The sequence below is a fragment of the Dasypus novemcinctus genome, chromosome 5 (genome assembly GCF_030445035.2).
Source record: "Dasypus novemcinctus isolate mDasNov1 chromosome 5, mDasNov1.1.hap2, whole genome shotgun sequence".
In the NCBI taxonomy this organism is placed as follows: Eukaryota; Metazoa; Chordata; class Mammalia; order Cingulata; family Dasypodidae; genus Dasypus; species Dasypus novemcinctus.
This window is the reverse complement of record NC_080677.1, coordinates 145826545-145841300: the sequence shown is the minus strand read 5'-3', so window position 1 is coordinate 145841300 and position 14756 is coordinate 145826545. Positions and strand designations below refer to the sequence as shown.

Sequence of the window (14756 nt, the reverse complement as noted above, 5' to 3'; positions counted from 1 at the left end):
GATTTCTGGGCTACAGCATAAGATGTGTGTTGGAAGGAGAAGGCTGAAAAATGATGTTTAAAGGTAAAACATACATTCCAATTTGCTTTGCAGACACTTTTAGCCGTATGACTAAGGTCTGGCTATGGGGAAGTAGAAGACGTGTATAACATCTGAACCACCAGTGAAAAGGAAGTAGGTTACCCTCTATTTCTTCTTTCTCACTTTCTTGGAAGTAGTGTGTGTTGTGTCTATACAGCAATTGTTTTGGACTCATATTATAGCCAATGGTAGAGAGAGAAAGCTGTTCTATTAGATCTGTATGGCTTATCTGTCCCGTTACAGAAGAAAGAAATAAACTTTCTGTTTTGCATTTTTCATTTCTTTGTTACAGATTTTAGTCTATAACTTACCAAAAAGGTTATATTGCTTTCCTTTGACCCTTTCCATGAGGGTAGGAGAAAATCATTCCCATTACCTCTCAAAATTATGCCCAGAAACTGAAGGCAGTTCCTCCTCAACTTGGTCCCTTGGCTTACTTCATTTTCTGTTTTACGATTAACCTCTTCTCATTTACTTTACAGTAGGAGTGAAAATATCTTTCTTGGGCCCAAAAGTTCCAATGTAATCATTTAACAATAATTTTTTAAGGACTGTATAATCTTGTTTCTAGTCTGCCTGCATCTTTATTTCTTAAAATAAACTTCTAGATGTGAAATTTTGGAGTTAAATGGCATGCACATTTTAATACTTTGATATTTATTGCTAAATTGACACTCACAAAATTTAACCAAGTTAGTTGCTGAGTTGGTTTCTTTCACTCTTACATCAAATATTTTATTTGAAAATGCCGATTGCTAGGAAAACGATGCATTGTTCATCCTAATTTTTTGAACGCTAAATAAAGCTGAGGAATTGTAATTTTAGTCATGATGGAATAGAAAGTACAGACTTTTCTTTCATGATGAGCAACTATGATGCTGGCCAAAATATATGAGTAACTGTTTTCAATGAAAAGACACAAACAAGGTGTCTTTTGCCCTGGAGGCACTTTCCAAACTAAAGTGGGCGGGAAGTAGATCACAGAGAGTCTCACTGGGCACAGGGGAAAAAAGCTAAGTAAAGAAGAGATAAAAGCTTGAGACTTCAGTAAGGTAGAATTAGATGAGGGAGGGAGGGTGCAGGGAGGGAGAGAGAGAGAGACAGAGAGAAGGAACCCAAAATATCTGCAGACCTGTTTCCCTTAAATATTTGACCGAAGCTGAAACTGTACATACATTAAAGACAGAGATGTAGGAGAGACACTACCTTCTGAAGGTTGTGAGCCAAAAAGATTTTCTAAATATCTACAAAGAAATATAAATTTTAAAAATAGCAAAATTTTAATCCTACAATTGAATAAAGGCAATACATCATATTAAAAAACCTTTGGATGGGATAATAGCAGACCAGGTACAGCACAAAAAATATCAGTAAACTCAAAGACAGGTCAATGGAAATTAACAAAATTAAAGCACAGAGAGGAAATATCCATAAAGAGCAATATAAAGATAAAATAAAGACTTTTAAAAAAACTCCAAAAAAATTGAGAGAATGAGGGAATTCATCACCATACCTACTCAAAGAAGTTATCCAGACTGAAAGAAAATGATACATGAGTAAATAAAAAAATATGTCAATAGAAAATAGGCAAATGTAACTTTAAGACAGTATCAAATGGTCTAATATATTGTCAGATGTGTTATCTTAATTTCAAACAAAGTAGCTTTCAAGGCAAGAAAATTATCATAGATGAAGTAGCATATTTCTCTTTTTGTTTAACAAGAGAAATTGTGGGTTTATAGGACAACCATGCATAAAATACAGGATTACTGTATACCACCTACTATTAATACCTTGTTTTGGTGTGGTACATTTGTTACAATTGATGAAAGCACATTTTTATCTTTGTACTTTTAACTGTAGTCCATGGTTTGACGTAGGGTGCACTTGTTGTGTTGTGTAATTCCATGGATTTTTAGAAAAAATATTATTCTACTACCATATATATAAACATAAAATTTCCCCATTTAACCACATTCAGATATATAATTCAGGGCTGTTGAGTACATTCACAATATTGTGCTACTATTACTAGGACTGTTCCATTGTGTCAAATAGAAACTTTGTACGTTTTAAGCCTCTACTTCCTGTTCCCTATACCTGCTGTTTGTCCTACATTCTAGATTCTAACCCTGTGAGTTTACTCATTTTAATACTTTAATATCAGTGAGATCATACAATATTTGTCCTTTTTTGTCTGGTTTATTTCACTCACATGATGTCTTCAAGTTTCATCCGTGTGTAGCATGTATCAGAACTTTGTTTTTTTAATGGCTGTATAATATTCCTTTGTGTGCATTTCCATTGTGTGAATGAAGGGAGGGCTGGGCTGGGCATAGCAGAATTGCAGAGGTGGAGTTGGGGAGGCCACATCAGTCCAGCTGATGAAGATGGAATAACACCATGAAATCCCTCAGCCTTCTCTACCCCAAATCCCTCTCTGGGTGTATGGCCATGAGCACCTTGGTGGTGACCCAGCAGCTGCTGTCAGAGTCCAGTGAAGAGACCCATGGAGCCCAGCTTTGTCAAGGAAGCATCATGGACCAGAGTGTGCAGAAGAACATCATGGCACACAGTCCTGAGAACCTCCATGTTGTGGTCTAAGACACCCTGACATTGGCAGACAAGCCCTTCTCCCTGGTGCTGGAGGAAGGTGGCACAATTGCAGATACAGAAGAATATTTCCAGACCCTGACAAAGGTTCTCCTGAAGGTACAAAAATGGCAGTCCCCAGCAGAGCAGGGGAATAGGTACTAACTCTCTCTTCCATAAGCTTGTCAAGACTCAAGTGGCCCACGTAACCTTCAATTCTGTACAAGTTTAGCCAGCAGGACATTAGCTGGTTAAATGTAAAGGCAACTGTCTATGGTACATACTACCTGTTCTGCTATGGGGCAAAGTGCCTCATAAAGGAAGATCTTCGCTAGGCCCTCTTCAGCATGCAACCCACATGTTACATCCCGACTTGACTGAAGATACAGCAATGAAAGCTCGAGTCCTTGGAGGCCTTCCATGGCCAAGGACTAGACACAAACTGCATGCTTAGCTGATAGAGCTCACAAGCCTGGCAGATAGTGATCTTCTTAATTCCCCTCAGCCCACTCACTGCACAGGTCCACAAATGCGGAAGTAGGAGGAATAGCTGGAAACCTGGGGCAGGTTGGCCTCAGGAGAACTGCAGGTTCTTGGCCAGTTCCTGCACCTCCCTGCCCAAGTTAACAAGGCTGACCAAGACATGGTCACCAGCAGCCCTTGACATGAATTCTGCCTCTCAGCAACCTGTCTGCTCATACTGTACTTTCTACTTCTTCCCTCCCACCTGGCTTCCCCATCCCAGAATACTCTTGTGTGAATTGTCAAGCCCACTAGTAAAAGATATTGCAGAGCTAACAATAAATTATTTATGCCGATGGAAGAGAAGTAGAGTATTTCTTAATTACAGAAGTGCCGGTTTGCCAAGTATACATAACATACATAATTTCATATGGATGCAATAACAGCTTCAAAAACATGAAGCAAAAATTGACAGAATTAAAGAGATGATCACATAACACAAATAATAGTTGGAGATATTAACAATCCTCTCTTGGACTCATTAGGGATTACACAATAAAGCTGGATATTTTATTTTCCTATGTTTAAATAGTTATTTTTAAAATCTAGCCTTGCACATTTTTCAAAGTTTTCTTGCTGCTGTTGTAATTTGTAAGACTTTATCATATATAAGGGCACAATCTATTTTTCATGAGAGTTGTAAACATTTTCCCCTCTAAAAACATGTTGTTATATTTATGTGATTTTCATATAGAGAAAAGTTATATAATTTATGTCAATTATATCCATCTTTTCATTTAAGGAATTTGAAAAAAATTACTGCCCCATTGTAGAATATTATAAATATTTAATGTTTTTAGAATGCTTTAATAATTTCTTTTTATAATCAAATATTTAGTCAATCTGTAATTTATATTGGTATATCTTATGAAAAATCCTATTAGCCTTGAGTTTTTTTCATGTATGAACCAATTCACAGTACCATTTATTAGCTAGGCATACTACTTAATTAGGAAAACTTTCAATTTTATATGTTAAATATTCATTTTAAATGGATCTATATTTAGAATTTCTATTGTCTTCCAGAGATATATCTGTTTTTTGACGAATAATACTTTGAGACTTATTATAGCTTGTGAAATATTTGGCTGTAAAATTCCTCGCTCATTATCTTTCTTCTATATTTCCTTTAGTATGATGTATTATTATTGCAGAAGAAATGTGTAATTATATTGTCAAGTTCCAAAATAAAAGCCGTTTGGGATTCTGACTGAAATATAATTACATATGTACTATGTACTCTGCTCTATTTCTGATTTTAATAAAAATGTCTTTGTTGACTTTATTGTTGCATGTGAATTTGAATATTGAATTGAAATTGAAACTCAGATGTATGTTAATAATATATATGTTTTTATAATAATAATTACAATGTATTGAATGCTTCCATATAACTGTGCCAAGTTCTATATAAATCAATTTCTAAGTAGTAATAATAATAACTAATAACATAATCGTTATCATTATTATTATTTGGTACGTACGATCTTCCAGGTACTAAGTTTGTGGGGGTTTTTTTCTTCTTTTTTCTTTTTTTTACTGGCGGAGAGTGCGAATGCAGTCCCCCACTACCACAAATTATGTAGTCGAGTTTCCCACATTTGGGGAAATCACAGGGGTCAGTATATCTGGAGTACAGTGGGTAAGCCTTGCCCTGGGAAAACCACCTTCATGTTCATGGTGTCTCCCCTGCCAGGTGAGCATATGTCATTTATTATTAATATCCACAGGAACAGTGTTTATGGGGAACATTGAGGCTTAGAGAATTTGCGTGACTTGTTCAAAGACCCGCAAGTAAATAGTAGAGCTCAGTTTTTCAACTGGTAAGTGGAGGCAGGATGGATAAAATCAGGCACTTGTGTTCAAGTTTTGATTTTTCACATGACTATGTAACACTAGACAGGTATTAGTTTATATATCTATATAAGTGTATGTATTTATGTATAATTAGAGGTTGGAGTGTGGTGGGTTTAATGAGTCTATATTGAAGGCTATCTCTCCACCTAAATTCCCTTTTGGAAGATTTCATCTTCTTGAGAATATCTTATATAACTAGAACTGTGCTAACCATTAAGATAATTCAAATAAAAAATGATAATACTATACAACATTTTGATGTGTGCTTAGATAATTGATAGAATTATTAAACAAAATAAGAAAATTCATAGTTTCTTTAGTGTTAAAAGGTAACTGTGTATAATTGCAGCCATGTTTCAGGAAAGATATAAAATATTTTTATATTAATAACAATTAGTTATAAGTACACTATGTAATAGTTTATGTGACTTCCAATACATATGTTCTCAGAGGGAAACCCTTTAAATAGTTTTTTATATCATTTATATTGTTTTCTTTTTAAATGCTTGTGACAGAAACTAAAGCAAGAGCTTTTGAAACTGTAATATTCTGATTATTCAAAGTTCTGCAGGTCAATGTATAGTTGATAATCAGGGAAATAAATACTTAATTCATTCATTTAAAATGTTCAATAGCATATCTTACCTTTAGTGTTCTGAAAAAGTGATAAGGAATTTAGAAGTTGGAATATACCTTGGAGATCATTCTAACCTAGTTTTATATTTCAAGTGACAAACCTGAGAAGCAGATTGAATGATGCGCCAAAGTCCAAAACCCAAGACTGTGGTGGGACTGGTGTTAAGGTTTCTGGATTCCTTCCTCATTGTCATTTACATGATTGTGTGGTTTAAAAAGGGAGTTCTATTCACTTTGGCCAAAGTACAGAATAAAATTTTCAAGGATTGAGAGCAATAAGGGGCTATGAGAACTGAGAGATATAAGGAGTTTGAAAGAGATGGGTTAGAAGAGATGGGTTAGGGGCCAGATCTTACCAGCTTTATGCAAGCGATTTGCCGTGTACCTTGTGTGTACTCTTAAAGGCATCAGGCAGAGAATTGGCATCATCAGACTGGAATTGTAATACCATCCTGGCTAGGTCATAGAATTGTATCAAAGAGGAACATCCTGAGTCAGGAGGGTCATTAGGATGCTGCTGTAGTGAGGCAGGTGACAGTTATGGTGGCAGAAACAAACACAGAGATAAGAAGGATGGAATTAAACTTGAGGTACTTTGAGAAATTTACAGAGGATCAAATCATACCAGCCATTGATATGGAGTTAAACTTCACACTGGAAGAGCTGATCCAGATGGTTGATTAGATACCAACTTAATTTTCTAGGGCTGCCATCACAAAGTACGGCTATGACCCCACATCTACTGATTGGGCATCCACTGATTCAGTTAACCACAGGAAATAATAGAAAATTTTGGAAAATTGGGAAAATTACAGAAAGTAAAAATAAACTGCTTGTAAGTTTTAAATCTCCATCAAAGAGTGTGTAGGCTGTATTATGGTATTATGATATTATCTAGTATATCACTCATGTCCCTTTGTCTGCATATTCACATTCCTAGGCAAAACTTTCCTCCAGTCTCCGTCTACTCTTTTGACTGATTGCATTCATTGTAGCAGAGCAGATCCATTGTAAGAAAGCCCTTATTTACTGTAATAATCACCCTACAGTGCAAGAGTAGTAGTGCTGGAAGTGCTTTGCTTCTAAGCCTAAGAGAAAACATGAAGCACTTCCAAATATTGAAAAAGTAAAATTCTGCATATGATTGAAAAAGAAAGAAAACTGTATGTGGAAATTGCCAGATTGTATGGCAAAAACAATTCTGCGATTGGTGAAGTGATGAAGCATAAAGACAAAATTCATGCTAGTTTTTCTGTTGCACCTCAGACTGCAAAAGAAACTGTACAGTGAGTAATAGACTGTCGGTATGTGTTTATATCTGCAATTTCAGCCATCCATGGTAGCTCTTGGAATGTATCTCTATGAAGGCTGGGGCCCTACTGTATCCAAAACTGGATGATTTTAAAAACTGGAATTTATTGTCTTTAGTTCTGGAGACTAGTAATCCCAAATTCAGGTGTTGGAAGGGCTATAGTTCCTCTGAAGTCTGTAGGATTCTGGTAGTTGCTTGAGGGCATGGCAGCCCATGGAACAACTCCATCTCTGCCTCTATCACATGGCTGCCTTTGCTCTTTGGGTCCAAATTTCTCCTTATAAGGATTAGACACCATACTAATCCAAATTGGCTTCATTGTAAGTAACAACATTTTCAAAGATCCTATTTCTAAATAAGTCACATTCATGAGACTAGTTTTTAGGACTTAAGCATGCCTTTTGGGGGGCCACAATTCAATCCATAACAAATATTAAAAGTGAGAGAGAGAGAGGGAACCAATGATAAAATGTCATGGGTGTTGCTGGCAACAACTTGACAATGCTCTTCCCCTTTACTGAAATAAGCAATACAAGTGGAGGAAGATGTAGAATCTAGTTTGTTCGTTTTTTAAAGAACTTTTTTAAAAAGATTTATTATTTTAATTTATCCCTCTGCCCCCCAAGTTTGCTTCACTGTCTGCTCTCCGTGTCCATTTCCTGTGTGCATGCTCATCTTCTCTTTAGGAGGCACCAGGAACCGAACATGGGACCTTTGATGTGGGAGAGAGATGCTCAATCACTTGAGCCACCTCAGCTCCCTAATTTGTTGTATTTCTCATTGCCTTTTCTCTTCATTGTATCATGTTCTTGCATCAGCTTGCTGAGCCTGCTGGTCGCACCAGCTTCCCTTCTCCAGGAGGCACTGGGAACTGAACCTGGGACCTCCCATGTGGTAGGCAGGAACCCAATTGCTTGAACCACATCCCTTCCCTGGAATCTAGTTTTCATGCATTGCTTTGAGTAGTCTGTAGGACATTATAACATGTCAGTTAGGAATCTGTGTTCAGGGTTTAGGAAAATGATACGGTCTAGAGATAAAAATGTGGGAGTTATAAAAATAAATATGGCAATTTTACTTATTTAAACATGGATGAAATGGCACAGAGGGAGAAAAGAAAAAGGTCCAGGATAGAATTTCAGTTATGGTGGAAAGGATAGGTAAAGAAAAAGAAGCACCACCCCATGCCCAAACAAACAAACAAAACCACAGACAAAAAAATCTGAAAAAGCAGAGTAATTCTAAGTTGTCCTGCTTAAGAAAACAAAACAAAGCAAAACAATATGCAAGAAGCTATTTAGCCATATTCAACTTCACATTACAGTCTATGTTTCATTGACTTCTGTTGTGGGAAACTGGCTTAACTATTTGTTGTTTCCTGTTATTGTAGATGATGCAATTGCTTCTTGTTATTGCAGATGTTACCTTACTGTAGATGTTGTAAGTTACTTCCTGCTATTGTAAATGTTGCAGTTGCTTCCTGTTATTGTAAATGTTGTAGTTCTGATAGCAAACAACTGCTCATTAGTTTCCATGTAGATACTATGTAGAAGCTAGGGTTGACCTGTCAGTTCCAGAAGCTGTGAGTCCCCTGGTCCCATCTTTGTCTCCTCTCTTGTGTGTCTCTCTCTGTCTTTTATTTCTTTAAGTTATACACTGCCTTCCCTTCCTGCAGACCTATTGTGAGCTGACTGTAGCAACTCCCTAAAACAGGGAATAAGCAGCACTAACATTGAGATTCAACATCTTTATAGAGAGTCCACTCAGGAAGTCTCATTTTCCATTCTTTTCCAGCCAAATCTCAAATACATAAATATATATCAACCTCCACACATTTATTACAGCAATTATTTAACATGATTTCTAAAATACTATATACTATGTCATTTCATCTCTTTTCCTAAGAATCTTATAATGTGGCATGTGTTAGACACACAGAAGGGTTTTTTTTTAATGAGCAAGTCAGCTGAATTACAGAAAAAATGATGAGTTAAGGAAAATGGAAAGGTGAGACCTGATTTAGGTATTGAAACATCATTATCATTAATATTATTGTTTTATTGCATTATAATATCCACTCTAAGTATATTTTTAATGAATCATTTAACATGGAGATAAAATTTGAGCTACATTCTCTTACCAATTTCCAATTTCATATCTCTGTGTCACTATACCATATGGAATTCTCCATCCTTTAAAAATCCTATATTAATCCCTTCATCTAAATAAGTCTTTGCTTCACCAGTTTCTCTTTCTGATCTCAATATTTCATTTAGCAAGACCCTTGCTGTCACATGTCCTTTCCTTCATTTACCTCGTTCTTGGTTTTTTTTTTTTTTTTGGTCAGAAGGTCAGAGAACTTTACATTCAAAGTTGTATTTATGTTCCTCATCAAGTCTGGACAAAGGTAGTCTTAGATTTCTACTCAGATTTAAAGTGATTTACAATTCTCACATTAATGATGATATTATTTCCCATGTTAGAATTTCCTCATTCACTGATCAAAAGGAAAAGTGAGGTTCTCAATTAAATGAACTACACAACCTGCGGTGGAACTCAAGATTGAATGTAGTTTCTGAGGCAAATCATACAGGAACACAAATGTCCAATTCTCTGCATCTAAACAGTGAGTCTACTCACTCAGGTTAGGTCAAAAGAGACAGGACTGTTGATCAGTTTGAAATTTTGAAATGGGTCAAGGAAGAAAATTCTAAAGTTTTTTGACTTAGTAGATATGAAGCTCCTCTAAATAACTAAGAATTTCAAGCAAAATTAAGAAGATATGGGGCAGAGCAACAAGTAAGACGCTCATTTATGAAGTAGGGGAACTTTAGTGGAATAAGTAGTCCCAAGGGGCTTTGTGGCGATCAAAGGTGGGAGTCTTATAATCAGAAAATGGTAAAGAAAAGTTGAGGAATTTAAAGAGATGATGTATTGGTAGGGTGGAAATGGTTATATTTGACATCAGTAGTGTTTTTCTTTCCTGGTGAATTTCTACTAGCTTACATTCCATTCTGCTCTGGAAGACAATTTTCTTTCTGCAGTTCTCCCCGAAGGCTTGACCTACTTTTTTAGAAGTAAGAAACATACAAGGAGGACTTTGAGACTTTGAGATCTACAAAGCAGCTCCTGGTTCATGTCATATTAACAAATTGGTTTATTAATAAAGCAGTCTTACATATTTTGTCTTATTGAATCATTAACACAGCACTGTGATGTAGATATTACAAATCACAGTTTCCAGTAAAGCAATTTAAATATAGGGAGCTATGGTGACTTACATGAGGTCACCAGATTAAGAAGCAAATGATCCTGGACTCCCAACTCTTAGTTAAAATGAGTGTTTCCCTATACCACAGAGTGTAACAAATATGACATAAAGTATCTTTGAATATACAAAGAATTCAACTAAAAATGTAAAATTATTTGCAGTTTTAAAAAAGTGATTCTTTCTTTAAATTTTTTATTTAAGTTTGTCATTCATACATGAACATCCATAAATATTAGGTTTATAGTAAAATTTGTGAACTTACAAAACAAATATGCATATTATCATACAGGGTTCTCATACATTTCCCTAACACCAACACTTTGCATTGTTTTGAAATAATTGTGGCAAACAATGAAAGAGCATCATGAAAACATTATGACTAATTATAGCAAATATCTTATATTTGGTGTATTTTTCTCACCCTCTCAGTTATTGACACCCTGTATTAATAGTATATACTTTTTATAGCTCATGAGAGAATGTTCTCATATTTGTTTGGTTAACCACAGTCCATTTTCCAAAACAGGAATCATTGTGTTATACAGTCCTATGCTTTGTACAATGTATCCTAAGCGTACATTCTGTGGCTCTCACTTTCATCATAGAGTTGCGCTGTCATCACCTGTCAATTTTAGAACGTTTTCATTACTCCAAAAGGAAAAATCCCATACTCTCTTATACCCTCTATTGTTGTCCCTAAGAATTAATATACCTTCTTTGCCATTGCTGAAAAATATAATATTAATATTAACTATAATCCATAAGTTAAATTAGTTGAAACTTTTTCCTTGTATCACCATATTCTTAACACCTTGTAAAAGAACATACTATTAACTACAATCTTCATCTACCACTGAAATCCCTGTTACAGTCTCTGCATTATACTGTAGTTTCTTTTCAATTAAGATGTTACATCCACAAACTACCCTTTTCAGCTACAATCAGATTTGTAAATCAGCAGTGTTAGTTATACTTACTATAATGTATTACCATCATCTCTATTAATTTCCACACATTTACAATAAAACTTATTAAGAATTCTACATACATTAAGCATCAGTGACAATTCTCAACCCACATGCAATTTCCTAGTAACATACTCTAGAGTTTACTTCCATAGTTTACTCATGGATTTAGTTCATATTAATGAGACCATACAATATTTATCCTTTTGTGTCTGACTTATTTCACTTAATATAATGTCCTCAAGGCTCATTCATGTTGTCATATGCATCCACTTTCATTTGTTCTTACAGCTGAATAATATTTCATCATCTGTATATCACACATTTGGCTTATTCATGCATTAGTCAATGGACACTTGGGTTGTTTCCATATTTTAGAAATTGTGAATAGTGCTGCTATGAACATCAGTGTGCAAATGTCAGTTCATCCTTGCTTTCAGTTCTTCTGAACATATTCCTACTAACAGGATTGCTGGATCATATGGCAGTTCTATAATCACTTACTTGAGGAACTGCCAAACTGTCTTCCACAAAGGCCGCATGATTCTACATTCCCACCAACAAAGGAGTGTTATTACTTCTCCACATTCTCTCCAGCACTTGCATTTTCAGTTTTTGTAATAATGACCATTTTATAAGGTATAAAATGATAGCTCAGTATAGTTTTGTTCTGCATTTCCTAATAGCTAATGATACTGAACGTTTTTTTTCATGTGCTTTTGTCCATTTGTATTTTCTCTTTGGAAAAGTATCTATTTAAGTTCTTTGCCTATTTTTAAATTGGATTGCTTGTCTTTTTGTCACTGTGCTGAATACTCTCTTTATATAACATTGATATCAAACCCTTATCAGATACACTATTTCCAAATATTTTCTCCCAATGAGTAGGCTGCCTTTTCACTTTCTTGACAAAGGTGTAGCTATGTAATGCACATATAAGTGTTTAAGTTTGAGGAGGTCATATTTATCTATTCTTCTCTTTCATTGCTTCTACTTTTGATGTGAGCTTTAAGAAACCACCCACTACTACAAGATCTTAAAGATGTTTTTCTACATTTTTCACTCAGAGTTTTATGGTTGTAGAATTTATGTTAGGTTTTTTATTCATTTTGAGTTAATTTTTGTATAAGGTAGGAGATAGGGGTCCTCCTTCTTTGGGATATTGATATCCAGTTCTCCAAGCCCATTTGTTGAATAGACTGTTCTGGTCCAGCTGGGTGGGCTTGACAGCCTTGTCAAAAATTACTTTGCCATAAATTTGAGAATCTATTTCTTATCACTCAATTATATTCCATTGGTTAACATATCTATCTTTATGCCTATATTATACTCTTCTTACCAGTGTAGCTATGTAATATGCTTTAAAATCAGGAAGTGAGAGTCCTCCAAATTCGTTCGTCTTTTTAAAAGATATTCTTGAATATTCAGGACCTATTACTCTTTCAAGTAAATTGATAATCGACCTTTCCAATTCTGCTTTAAAAAAAAGGTTGAAAGTTTTATTGGGATGGCATTGAATCTAAAGACACATTTGGGTAGCATTGACATCTTAACAATATTTAGCCTTCCAACCCATGGACATGGAATGTCCTTCCATTTATTTAGGTCTTCTTTGGTTATGTTTAGCAATGTTTTCTAGTTTTCTGAATATGTCATTTATATCCTTGGTTAATTTTATTCCTAAATATTTGATTCTTTTAGTCTCTGTTGCAAATGGGATTTTTTTTCCTGACTTCATCCTCAGATTGCTCATTAGTAATGTATAGACGCTACTGATTTTTGCATATTTATCTTGTATCCTGCCACTTTACTGAACTTCCTACCAATTCTATTAGCTTTGCTGTGGATTTTTTAGGATTTTATAGATATAGGATCATGTCATCAGTAAATAGTGAAAGTTGGGTTGTTGTTTTTTTTTCCTTTCCTATTTGGAAGCCTTTTATTTTCATTTTTTGCTAATTGCTCTAGCTAGAACTTCTAGCAAAATATTAACAGTGGTGATGGTGGGTATCCTTGTTTTGTTCTTGATTTCAGCAGAAAAGTTTTCAGTGTTTCTCCATTGAGTACAATATTGGCTGTGGGTTTTTCATATAAGCACTTTATCATGTTGAGAAAGTTTGCTTCTATTCCTATCTTTGGAGAGTTATCTTTAAGAAAGGATGTTGGATTTTGTCAAATGTCTTCCACATCAATTGAGATGATCATGTGATTTTTCCTCCTCAATTTAGTAATGTGATGCATTGCATTGATTGATTTTCTTGTTTTGAACCACCCTTGCAAACCTGGAATAGAACCCACTAGATCATGATATATAATTTTTTAATATGCTGTTGGATTTGATTAGCAAGAATTTTGTTGAGGATTTTGGCATCTATATTCATTACAGAAATTGGTTTATAATTTCCATTTTTTCATTTCATTTTTATTTGGCTTTGGTATTAGGGTGATGCTCTCTTCATAGAATGAGTTTGGTAGCCTTCCATCCTGTTCTGTTTTTTTGGAAGGGTTTGAGCAAGATTGGTATTAATTCTTCTTTAAATGATTGGTAGAATTCACCTGTGAAGCCATCTGCTACTGAGCTTTTCATCTTTGGAAGGTTTTTGTTGACTCTTTCAATTTCCTTACTTACGATTGGCTTGTTGAGGTCTTCTATTTGTTCTAGGGTCAGTGTAGGTTGTATACGTGTTTCTAGGAATTTGTCCATTTCATCTACATTGTCTAGTTTGTTGGCATACAGTTGTTATAGACCTTATGAACTTTCACTTTTGTGGGGTCAGTAATAATGCCCCCCCTCTCATTTCCAATTTTATTTATTTGTATCTTCTCTCTTTTTTTCTTTGTAAGTCTAACTAAAGGTTTATAGATTTTGTTGATCTTTTCAAAGAACCCACTTGTTTTTTTATGCTTCTGTTGGGTTTTTCTGTTTTCGTTGTTCTCAATTTCATTTATTTCTGCTCCAATATTTGTCATTTCTTTCCTTCTGCTTACTTTGGGATTGGTTTGCTATTCTTTTCCTATATTTGTGAATTTTTCCTTTCTCCATCTGTTGTTGATTTCTAGCTTCATTGCATTATGATTAAAGATAGTGCTTTGTAAAACTTCAATCTTTTTGAATTTATTGAGACTTTTTTTGTGACTCAAAATATGGCCTATCCAGGAGGAACATCCATGATCACTTGAGAAAATATATATCCTGCTGTTTTGAGGTGCAGTGTTCTACAGTGTTTATTTGGTCTAATTCATTTATCATAATATTCAAATTTTATGTTTCCTTTTGATTCTTTGTCTAGTTGTTTTATCCAAACATTAGAGTGTTGTACTGAAGTCTCCAGCTATTATTGTAGAGCCATCTATTTCCCTCTTCTTTGGTTTTGCAAGTGTGTGCCTTATGTATTTTGGGGCACCCTTGTTAGGTGCATAAATATTTATTATTACTACTTCTTCTTGGTGAATTGCTCCTTTTATTAATATGTAATGTCCTTTTTCATCTCTTATAGCAGTTTTTTATTTAAGCCTATTT

At 34.8% G+C, this 14756-nt stretch overlaps 1 non-coding gene and 1 pseudogene across 1 annotated transcript; one reads left to right on the top strand and one right to left on the bottom strand.

Annotated features, from left to right (window-relative positions):
- Positions 1–2484: 2484 nt before the first annotated feature.
- Positions 2485–3050, top strand: LOC101434538 (lipid transferase CIDEC pseudogene; annotated as a pseudogene).
- A 1687-nt stretch (positions 3051–4737) lies between these two features.
- On the bottom strand, positions 4738–4899 carry LOC111763115 (U1 spliceosomal RNA). The gene has a single exon (XR_002796049.1). It is a non-coding gene; the product is annotated as a U1 spliceosomal RNA (small nuclear RNA).
- Positions 4900–14756: the final 9857 nt, after the last annotated feature.